Genomic DNA, 12,681 nt, shown 5'->3' with positions numbered 1-12,681 from the left:
AACTTGTGGAGTTCAGCTAAATCTGTGCTTAGAAGGAAATTTGTAGTGTTAAATACTTACATTAGAAAATAAAAAGGTTCTAAATCAATAATCTAAGCTTCCATCTTAGGAAATCAGTAAAACAAAACAAATTAAATACAAAAGAAGCAAAAGGAAAAAAGCTATTAGAACTAATAAATGAGTTTAGTAACATCACAGGATACAAGGTCAATAAACAAAGATAAGAGCAGAAGTCAATGAAATTGAAAACAGAAAAAAAAAGAGGAAAATCAATAAAACCAAAAGCTGGCTCTTTAAAAAGGTCTATAAACTTGATAAACATTTAGCCAGACTGACCAAGAATAAAAAGAGAAAAGACATCAAAAACAGGTATTCAAACAAATACATGTACATGAATGTTCATAGCTATTCACATGTATTATTCACAATACTAAAAGGGGGCAACAACCTAAATGTCCATTAACTGATGAATGGATAAACAAAATGTGGTATATCCATACAATAGAATATTATTCAGGCACAAAAAAGAATGAATTACTGATACATGTTACAACATGGATGAACCTTGAAAATATTATGCACAGTGAAAGAAGCCAGACACAAAAAGTCAAATACTGTATGATTCCATTTATATTAAACATCTAGAAAAAGTAAATCCATACAGACTGAAAGTAGACTAGTGGTTGCCAGAAGCTTAAAACGTACAGAGTTTCAAAAAAAAAGGTACAGAGTTTCCTTTTGGTATGATGAAAATGTTTTAGAAGTAGATAGAGGTAACAATTGCCCAACATTGTGAATGTATGAAATGCCACTGAATTGTATATTTTAAAGTGATTAGTGGTTAATTTTATATTACATGAATTTTACATCAAGAAGAGAGAGATAGAGACAGTGATGGATATATATGTGTGTATCTATTCAATTTCAAGAAGAAATAGATAACTTGAATTGTCTTATACCTAGTAAAGAAGTTGAATGGATACATATATGCATGCGTGTGTGTGTGTGTGTGTGTGTGTGTGTGTGTGTGTGTGTGTGTTTATCTATACAATTCAGGCACAAGAAAGAAGTACTGTTACATGTTACAACATGGATAAACCTTGAAAACACTATGCATAGTGAAAGAAGCCAGACACAAAAGATCAAATACCATATGATTCCATTTATATGAAACATCCAGAATAAGTAAATCCACACAAGCAGAATGTACACTAGTGGTTGCCAGAGGCTTAAAAGATACAGAGTTTACACACACACACACACACACACACACAGCCAGAGTGTGACAGTGGGGAGAGAAACAGAGAGAGGGCACTAATTACCAATATCAGGAAGAAGAGATAGCACTAAATACCCTATAGAAATTAAAAACAAATACTACAAACTAGCCGTTAATTCAACGAAGTAGATAAAATGGACAAATTCTTTGAAAGACACAAACTACCAAAATGCACTCCAGAAGAAACAGATAACTTGAATTGTCTTATACCTAGTAAAGAAATTGAATTTGTAGTTTAAAATCTTCCAAAAAAAAAAAAATTTCTGGGTCCCGATGGTTACACTGGTGAAGTCTACCAAACACTTCAGTGGGAAATTTTCTCCTGACTTTTAATTCTATTTAAACTTTTTTTTTTTCCAGAAAGTAGAAGATGAGGGAACAGTTATTTTGTTCAGCTAGTATTATCTCAATACCAAAAGCAGGAAAAGAAAATACAAGAAAAGAAAGCTACAGACCAATATCCCTCAACAACATATAAGAAAACAAGCCTGGGCACAGTGGCTCACTCCTGTAATCCTAGTACTTGGGAGGCCGAGGCAGGCAGATTACCTGAGGTCAGGAGTTCAAGACCAGCCTAACCAACATAGTGAAATCCTGTCTCTACTAAAAATACAAAAATTAGCCCAGTGTGGTGGCATACACCTGTAATCCCAGCTACTTGGGAAGCTCAGGCATGAGAATCACTTGAATCCAGAGACGGAGGTAGGAGTGAGCCAAGACTGTGTCACTGTACTCCAGCCTGGGTGATGGAGTGAGACTCTGTCAAAAAAAAAATAAATAAATAAAATAATAATAATAAGATCTAGGAATATATAAAAAAGATACTATATCATGGCCAAGTAATGTTTATTTCAGGAATGTAAGGCAGATTCAATGATTTGAAAATGAATCAACATAATTCACCAAATTAACAGACTAAAATAGAAAATAGTAGAAAATTTTCTGCATCTTAATAGATGTAGAAAAAGAATTTGACAAAATTAAACATAAATTTGTGATAACAAACTCTCAGAAGTCTAGGAATGTAAAGGAATTTCCTTAGCCCAATGAAAGTGCCTACAAAATGTCTATGGTTAGCATCTTAATGGTAAAATATAACTTCTGCATGTTAAAATAAAAAACAGATGTCCAATATTACTATTCTTATTCAACACTATCTTGGGAGTTCTAGCCAGTATAATAAGGCAAGAAAAAGAAATAAAAGACATACAGACTAGAAAGGAGGAAATAAATTGTCTCTATTTGCAGATGACATAATTATCTGTGCAGAAAATCTCAATGAATCTACCAAAAAGCTCCTAGAACTAATAAATGAGTTTGGCAAGATCACAGAATACCAGACCAATACATAAAAATCAACTGAATATTTATATATGGGCAATGAATAACTCAAAATGAAAGATTTAAATACAATGTTGTTTACTGTAACACACACACAAAAAGGGAATACCTGTAAATCTAACCAAATATGTGTAGGATATGTTGCTAAAAAATATAAAATACAGATGAAAGAAGTCAAAGAAGATCCAAATAAATGGAGATATATAGTATATTCATGAATTGTAAGATTCAACACTGTTAATATGTCAGTTCTCCCCAAACCGATCTATAGATTTTATGCAATCCTAATCAAAATCCCAGTAGGAATTTTTGTAGATATCAATAAGCTGATTCTAAAATTTACATGTAAAGCCCAATAAGAATAGCCAAAAGAATTTATTTTGAAAAAGAATAAAGGGTTCAGACTACCTCATTTCAAGCTTACTATAAAGCCACACTAATCAAGGCAATGGGTTGATTAGCAAAGTCTGATGCAAGGCAAGCAAATTGCCGCCTACCTACGTATCTGCAGGTCAGGAGATCGAGACCATCCTGGCTAACATGGTGAAACCCTGTCTCTACTAAAAATACAAAAAATTAGCCGGGTGTGGTGGCGGGCGCCTGTAGTCCCAGCTTCTCGGGAGGCTGAGGCAGGAGAATGGTGTGAACCTGGGAGGCGGAGCTTGCAGTGAGATAGCGCCACTGCACTCCAGCCTGGGTGACAGAGCAAGACTCCGTCTCAAAAAAAAAAAAAAATTATACACGGATTTTTCACTGTGAGAAGGTGGTGCCCCTAACCCATGAGTTGTTCAAGGGTCAACTGTACAGAAAAGTTTAAAGAATGCAGGGCATTGCCTAACTGCCTCAGGTCTTTCCACCTTGATCATACCCTTTTGGCCTCTTTAACCCCAAACCTATTTTCACCTTTATTTCTCTTCTTTCTCAACTCGCTACTGCTCTCTCATTCTCTGTCAGTTCCTAGCTCTATATTAAATTCATTTTCATTGTTATTCACCCTTTCCTGTCTTTGTGCCATTATATCCATTCCCAATTGGTTGCAAAAGGAAAAACAGAGAAATGAAAATTTAAAGAACACAATGTGTCCAGCTTAAGCATTTTACAACTGCCCCTGGCAACTTGCCCCTTGTCTTGTTACTCTGAATCTTCCTTTTAAATATTTCACAAAGTATTCAGACATCCGGCTCTTACCATTTTGTAACTGAGAAAGGCATTATGTTCTAGAGAGACAATTTATCTTGAATGCTCTCCCCACTATTTTTTATTCCTGTTGGAACAGTTCAAACGTAGTTGCTTCATTTGTATGATAGTCAACCAAACCTCACCACCCATTTACAAAGCGGCTTTGTAAAACGTTGATTTTTTTCATCTTTTGTTGTGGGAGTTAACTTTTTTTTCTTTTTTACTTTTTGTGGAAACAAAGGGTAACTATGTTGCCCTGGCCGGTCACAAACTCCTGGGCTCAAGCAATCCTCCTGCTTTGGCCTCCCAAAGTGCTGGGATTACAGGAGTGAGCCACCATGTTCAGCCTGGAAGTTAACTTTTATAAAGCAAAGAAAACAAAATTCCACTTTGTGTAATAGCGTGTATGACTTAAATTATGTATCAGTCTGTACTTGCAGGCACAGATTATTTAATATAAGTTAAATAAAATTGCTTTCCAAGTGTTTATTCTCCAATGATTTGGTGAAGACGAATTCCCATTTTCTAAATAAAAAACTGCACATGCTGATAAGTCCTTTTCTGTAATTTTATTGATTTTCATCTTTGTTTTCCTTCTTTATGAGAAACTCTTAGCATTTTACCTCTTAGGAATTTTCCTACCTGAATTTTTGGCTGTGCCAAAATAAAAATATAGGCTGCATTGAGGCACTATTTTAAATATTGTTATAAATATTTTTTAAAGATACAATGTGCCCTTCAGAGTGATGAAGCCTTACTTATATAGATTCTTCCTTATTTGAAAATAATAATGACTATCACTTATAAAATGCTACATGATAGAAATTATTCATATTAGCATACCACTAGTCTTCCAGATGAAAAATGAAAAGTTAATACCTTAGGCCGGGTGCGGTGGCTCAAGCCTGTAATCCCAGCACTTTGGGAGGCCGAGACGGGCGGATCACGAGGTCAGGAGATCGAGACCATCCCGGCTAACATGGTGAAACCCCGTCTCTACCAAAAAATACAAAAACACTAGCCGGGCGAGGTGGCGGGCGCCTGTAGTCCCAGCTACTGGGGAGGCTGAGGCAGGAGAATGGCGTAAACCCAGGAGGCGGAGCTTGCAGTGAGCCGAGATCGTGCCACTGCACTCCAGCCTGGGCGACAGAGTGAGACTCTGTCTCAAAAAAAAAAAAAAGAAAAAAAAGAAAAGTTAATAACTTTTCCAAAGTTACACAGCTAGCATTTAAACCTGATAGGCACAAACATATGATTTACACAGAATTTTTTTTTTTTTTTTTTTTTTTTTTTTGAGACGGAGTCTCGCTCTGTCGCCCAGGCTGGAGTGCAGTGGCGCGATCTCGGCTCACTGCAAGCTCCGCCTCCCGGGTTCACGCCATTCTCCTGCCTCAGCCTCCCGAGTAGCTGGGACTACAGGCGCCCACAACCGCGCCTGGCTAATTTTTTGTATTTTTAGTAGAGACGGGGTTTCACCGTGGTCTCGATCTCCTGACCTTGTGATCCGCCCGCCTCGGCCTCCCAAAGTGCTGGGATTACAGGCGTGAGCCACCGCGCCCGGCCTACACAGAATATTTTAAATGTATTCATTTGAATAATCTATTACTATGACAAATTGCCAATAAATCAAACGTGAGGATTCCTTTCCTTTACTGTTTGTAATAGAAGATCAACCTAGTAATATTCATATCTCTATTTATAACCCTGATATACAGATAAGCAGAGGCTTGTATTAGAATCATTTGGTAATTCCCTGGAAAAAAATTTGCATCACAATATAATTTTTTTAAAGAGCATCAATTTTGTATAAATAACTTTTTTCTTAGACTACTTGAGTAAAGATAATAATAATAATGATAGTTGTCATTTATTTATTTATTTATTTATTTTTGAGACAGAGTCTGGCTCTGTCACCCAGGCTGCAGGGCAGTGGCGAGATCTTGGCTCACTGCAAGCTCCGCCTCCCAGGTTCACGCCATTCTCCTGCCTCAGCCTCCCGAGTAGCTGAGACTACGAGTAGCTGGGACTACAGGCGCCTGCCACCATGCCTGGCTAATTTGTTTTTTGTATTTTTAGTAGAGGCAGGGTTTCACCGTGTTAGCCAGGATGGTCTCGATCTTCTGACCTCGTGATCCGCCCGCCTCAGCCTCTCAAAGTGCTGGGATTACAGGCATGAGCCACCGCATCTGGCCTATTTGGATTTTTAATGAGCCAGGTATTGGGCTAAATCCTTTATGTACATTGTTTATACACAACCACCACAACTCTGTGTAGAAGATATTCTATCTGGGTCCCAAATACCTGCTTTTAATCATTTCAGGAGAGTCATGACCTGGCTGAATACCAAAGCACAAACGCCAAAACAACTGAATAAAGAAAATGGGAATAAAGGTCAAATACACTGGCTCATGCCTGTAGTACCAGCACATACGGAGGCTGAGGCAGGAGGTTTGCTTGAGGCCAGGAGTTTGAAACCAGCCTGGGCAACATAGTGAGATCCCATCTCTACAAATACAATGTTTTTTGTTTGTTTGTTTGTTTGTTTTTTAATTAGCTGGGTGTGGTTGCATGAGCCTGTAGTCTTAGCTGCTCAGGAGGCTGAGGTGGAAGGAATGCTTGAGCCTAGGAATTCAAGGCTGCAGTAAGCTATGCTCATGCCACTGCACTCCAGCCTGGGTGTCAGAGACTCCATCTCTTAAAAGAAAAAAAGAAAGCCATTAATTCCTAGTAACTTGGTGTCAAACAGACTCCCGGTTGTTGTACTGAACTCAGTCAATATCTTTATTCAATTCTATTACTCTGAGTTTTTTCTTTTTCTTTTTTTTTGAGACAGAGTCTTGCTTTGTCACCCAGACTGGAGTGCGGTGGTGCAAACACGGCTCACTGCAGCCTGGACCTCCTGGGCCCAAGCCATCCTCCCACCTCAGTCCTTCAAGTAGCTGGAACTACAGGTGCACACCTTCACGCCTGGCTAATTTTTGTTCTTTTTGTAGAGACGGGGTTTCTCCGTCTCACCAGGGTGGTCTTGAACTTCCAGGCTCAGGTGATCCACCTGCCTCGACTTCCCAAAGTACTGAGATTACAGGTGTGAGCCACTGCACCTGGCCACTCTGATTTCTTAATGTAGCTAAAAATCCTAGGAAAATTTTTGTCTAGTTTTGTCTAGTTTAATCAGTTCTAAAGTTTCTAAATCATTTGGAAGCATATAACCCATACGTTACAAGAATTCTTAAAATCTCACTTATAAGATTAAGTGGTGATCACACCCACACATACTTGTACAAAGAATATGGTAATAAAGAATGAGAAATAATTGTAGTAATAATGATAATAATAATGATAATAATGCAATAATTAAATATTAGGATAGTAATATTGGAATTGGAAGTTGTGCAAGTTGAAATGAAATTTCTGTCCTCAATTAAGAAGTAATAACTTTATATTACCTTAAAATATTAGAGGAAAAGCCATTTCACAAAGACTTCCTTCCCTTTGGCAAACTATTCTCCAGAATCCTAATAAGCTTTCACAGAAGATTGCTTATTATTTTTATTTTATTTACTTTAAGTTTCTAAGCCAAGAAAAATTATATGGGTCTTAAGTAGTTTTCCATAACAAACAGAAAAGTGTTGGGAGATAATTAAAAAAAAAAAAAGTGAACAATTAACATTTAAAATTTATATCAGTGGATTTTTGTGAACCAGCATTTAAAGTTTTCTTTGGGTAATCTAGAAATACGTTGTCCAAAAATCCTAATATTTTTTGTTGCATTTCCTATTAATATAAAAAAGAATATGTAATAAAAATTGAAAATATTTCCAATAAGACATATATCTTATTGGAAGAAGTAAAAAGTCATAGACAGAATAGAAATAAAATATTCATAAAAATTTTGGTGAGAGTTTCAAATAGAACAACCATAAGTAGTGCATGATAAACAACTAAAAAGATTTTATCCATATTGTGCCATCCAAAAACACCTTTCAGGTCTCTCCTGATTGACCCTGAATGAAAATCTCACTTTAGGTGACAAAAAAAGGTTCATTAATGTTGCTCATGCATTTCAACATAAAAATGGAATGGAATCATTGACTACAGGTAGAAATGTGCAAAACTACTCAAGACAAATATGCTGCTTTGAGGCTACACATTTACTCCACTTTGTCTGCCAGCTTGATTTTTGAATTGGGCACTCATGGATAAAGGATATGTGATCTGAAAAAATACTGTGTGTCTTTTAAAAGTCAGTGTCATGTAATGTCATTTCTTTTGGCAAAATTTATGTTACACAGTATTAGAGCATGGGCTGAGCTACTATAACATGATGCATTAAAAACTGCACATAATGATTGCTATATGTGTCAGAACGATGAATTGTTATATCAAATACCTGTTCAGCTGTAAATAAGGTCCTCTGTAAGTCACTGACAAAAGGATTATATTCTTTTGTTGCTGATGTATAATTCCTATTGTTTAAAATGTGCAGCTCTCCAACATCCATGCTTTGTGACCTGTAGCCATTTAAGTTGTGTATTTAATACATACGTACATACATACAATAAGGATACGGCAAATTACAGAAAGCCACAATTGGAGGTATTTTTGTTCTCAAAAGTATTTTTCCTCCAAAGAAGAGACATACACATGGAGCTCTAATGGATTCTGTATCACGTAGAAAATCCCTTTGGTTGCAAGTAATGGAAATCTCACGATCAGTAGCTCAAACAAATAAGATTTGTTTTTCTCACACAAGGTGATTAGAGATAGGCAGCTGCAAGTTTGGTTCAACAGCTCAATGATGTGAGGATTGGCATCTCTAAAATTGTTGTCTTTCTGTCATAAATGAAAGATGAATTTTTAAGCTCCACTTATTCTATCTATTTTCATGAAAGAAGTAGGAAAGAGGCAGCTCCTCCTGGTATTTGTCCCTTTCATCAACAAATCCAAAGCATTTCCAGCAGCCACCTACTTATTTCCACTTATGCCCAATTGCCCAGAATTACGCACCTGGCTACATCTAGCTACAAGGAAAGTGAGGAAGTTGACCCTGCAATGGAAGCAAGGAAGAAGAGTACTGGGAATGGCTACTGGGGTGAGCGAGTTAATACAATCTACCATAGGTGCCAATAACAACTTATAAATAGTGTAGAGGCCGGGTGTGGTGGCTCACACCTGTAATCCCAGCACTTTGGGAGGCAGAGGTAGGCAGATCACCTGATTTTGGGAGTTTGAGACCAGCCTGACCAACATGGAGAAACCCTGTCTCTACTAAAAATACAAAATTAGCCAGGTATGGTGACACATGTCTGTAATCCCAGCTACTTGGAAGGCTGAGGCAGGAGAATCTCTTGAACTGGGGAGGCAGAGGTTGCAGTGAGCCGAGACTGCATCATTGCACTCCAGCCTGGGCAACAAGAGTGAAACTCTGTCTCAAAAATAATAAATAAACAAATAACTAGGATAGAAAGCACAGAATAAGGAAGGCTTTAAAAAATGATAAGTCCACGTAGGAAAAAATATTTGTTTTTGAGGCAGGGTCTCACTCTGTTGCTGAAGCTGGAGTGCAGTGGGGCAATCTCAGCTCACTGCAGCCTCCACCTCCTGGGCTCAAGTGATCCTCCCACTTCAGCCTCCTAAGTAGCTGTGATTATAGGCATGTACCACCATGCCCAGCTAATTTTTGTACTTTTTATAGAGATGGGGTTTTGCCATGCTGCCCAGGCTGGTCTCAAACTCCTGGACTCAAGCCATCTGACTGCTGAGATTACAGGCATGAGCCACTGCACTGGGCCAGAAAAATATTTAATATTAACTTCTACCCCACACCATGCACAAACATGAATTCTAGATGGAATGTAGATCTAAATGTGAAAGTTAAAATAACAAAAATCTCTTTAAAATAAAACATAGGAAAATATCTTCCTGATCTTTGCTTGTAGATGAATATTTCTTAAATAGGATATAAAAAGCACTAACTATAGACAAAAATGTAGTAGTTAGACTACTAAAACCTAAATCTAAAACTGAAAACTTTTGTTCATCGAACACACTAATCAGAGAGTGAAAGGGCAAGCCACAGAGTTGTATTAGTTCCAGTTTCTGGTTGTTATAAACAGTGCTCCCATGAACATACTTGTATATGTCTTTTGGTAAACATGTGTAAGCATTTGTGCTAGATACTTGGAGAATTTGTGGGTCATAGAGTATGCATATGCTCAGCTTCAGTGGACTCTACCACTGGTCAGCAGTAGCAGTAGCTAGATCAGCCTTCATAGAAGAGAGCCCATTCATAATCCCTGTATTAGTTATCTATTGCCACATAACAAATTACCCCAAAAGTTATCAGCTAAAAATAAGAAATATTTATTATCTCATAGTTTCTGTGGGTCAGGAATTTGGGTACTGTTAAGCTGGGTCCCTCTGCCTCAAGTTATCTCAAGAGATTGCAGTCAAGATGTAGTGTGGGGCTGTGGTCTCATCTGAAGGCTCAACTCGGAGGGATTCTCTTCTAAACTCGATCATGTTGTTGTTGGTAGGCCTTAGTTCCTCATCACATGGGCCTCTTTACAGGACTGCCTCATGACATTGCAACTGGCTACCCCCAGCATGAGCAACCCAAGAAAAAAATGAGAAATAGCACCCATGATGGAAGCCCTTTTACTAACCTGATATCAGAAGTGATAATTGTCACTTCTGCCATATTCTTTTTATCAAAATTGAGTTAATATGGAGAGGAGATTACACAAGGGCAAGAATGCCGGGAGGCAGGAATCCTTGATGGCCATCATACAGGCTGCCTACCACAGCTTGCACCCCTGCAGCTATGACTACTCTCTTCATAGACCAGCACTGAGGTAGCTGGGAAGACAGGCTGTTGACATCCATAGGACAAGTCATTCTGTCTACTTGGTTATTAAATGTCTCCACAGAGGTAGATATTCTTCAGTGAGTATTCAGGAGACACAGAAATCACACACTTTATGTATACTCCTGGCCTCTTCCCTAGATTTCTTTTTCTGTGATTGCAAGTTTTGTTTCTTTTAGGTCTTTGATTTCTAAGTCTCTCCCGGGGCCCAGGGGCATTTCTGGAGTTGTCCCTCAAAAAGTGAGCACTTCTCTACCACAGTGGGCATGGTCTATATGATTCTCCCCTCTTAGGGTTTAACAGAATCTTCATAGGCAGTATCCTTACCCAACAGATACATCAGCATCATTAGATCTGCTGGGTCATGGCAAGTGAGCTTGCACTGAAGCCTAGACTGGAAGCAGAGTCCACTCTTGATCTGTGTCCCATTCAAAGCTGGCAGCATTCTGAATTACTGAATGAATGAACTGGAATGGTATTTCCAAGTGCAGTTACTACCCTACTTATTCAGAAAGTGATTCTGGGGCCAGGATTGAGGAATGGGTAGGTCAGAAAAAGAAAGAGGAAAAGCCAATGCAAAGGTGGGTTATTGAGTTTGCCCTTGCTATACATGACTGGTGCTTGATTCCATGGGATCATCTGAGGGCCTTATGGAATGTGTCTTAGAGCCATCTGCTGCCTGCAGAACTAAAGGGGAGTCACTGATCCATAGGCTCCTGTTCCCCTGTTCTGTTTCCTGTGTCATGGGTGCACATGTCTTGGGCCTGAAGTAAGGCACTATCATGTTGTACTCATGCAAAGCCTGAAAGTGACTAGGTGCCACTGCAGGGGCTCCAGCAAGAGGCAGGACTGAAAGAATTTGAAAAGATGTACAAGTGGAAGGGAAGGAAGGGGATCTTTCTAGGTCTCTCAGGCATCTAGAGGTAATTATCAGAGATATTTCACAAAAATATACTTTTATCAATGATATTAATACTTCCTTATTTAAGTAATCTCTCTAGGGGTGTGTTCTCCAGTTGGCTACTTGGTTTTATTGAATAGAAATAAAATATCACAGTAACTGTACATTGAGTCCTGGAGCACTGCAGAAGGCTCCTTGCATACAGGTTGCTTCATAGTTCCAGGAGGATAAAAACATGACCAGTCTATTGTTTTTGTCAAAATTAGAAATCTATCTCAGTTCCACCCTTGATTTTTATTCTATGTCCTGTGCATCTACTAGGCACTGGGCATTAAGCTTGATGCTGGGGATACCAAGATGAATGTAATGTGGTCTCTAATCTTGAGGAACTTGGAGTCTAGTGGGAAAGAATGGTGTGAGGGGATGGCAAGAACTGTGAGTTCACAGCCCAGTAAGTTTATGGGGAAAACACCTCTCATTTGTAAGGGAGTCTTCAGTGTTCTTTAATAAAATACAGTTGACCTTGTACAACATAGGTTTGAACTGTGCAGGTCCACTTATACATAGATTTTTTTCAATAGCAGTAACACTGAGTATGCCTGCCTCTCCTGCTTTCTTTTCCTCCCACTCCAACTTCTTTCACCTCTACCAACCCCTCTTCTTCCTCCTCCTCAGCTTACTCAATATGAAGACACAAGGATGAAGACCTGTATGATGATGCATTTCCACTTAATGAATAGTAAATATATGTCTCTCTCTGTCTTTTTTTTTTTTTTTTTTTTTTTTTTGAGACAGAGTCTTGGTCTGTCACCCAGGATGGAGTGCAGTGGCGCGATCTTAGCTCACTGCAACTTCCACCTTCCAGGTTCAAGTGATTCTCCTGCCTCAGCCTCCTGAATAGCTGGGATTACAGGTGCCTGACACCACACCTGGCTAATTTTTGTATTTTTAGTAGAGATGGGGTTTTATCATGTTGGCCAGGCTGATCTCAAACTCCTGACCCTAAGTGATCTGCCCACTCCAGCCTCCTAAAGTGCTGGGGTTACAGGTCTGAGCCACCGTGCACGGCCCCTCATGATTTTCTTAGTAACATTTTTTCTTCTAGCTTGCTTTATT

This window comes from Macaca fascicularis, chromosome 6 (assembly GCF_037993035.2).
Source record: "Macaca fascicularis isolate 582-1 chromosome 6, T2T-MFA8v1.1".
Lineage (NCBI taxonomy): Eukaryota > Metazoa > Chordata > Mammalia > Primates > Cercopithecidae > Macaca > Macaca fascicularis.
The sequence above is the reverse complement of the archived record's forward strand: the minus strand, read 5'-3'. Positions refer to the sequence as shown.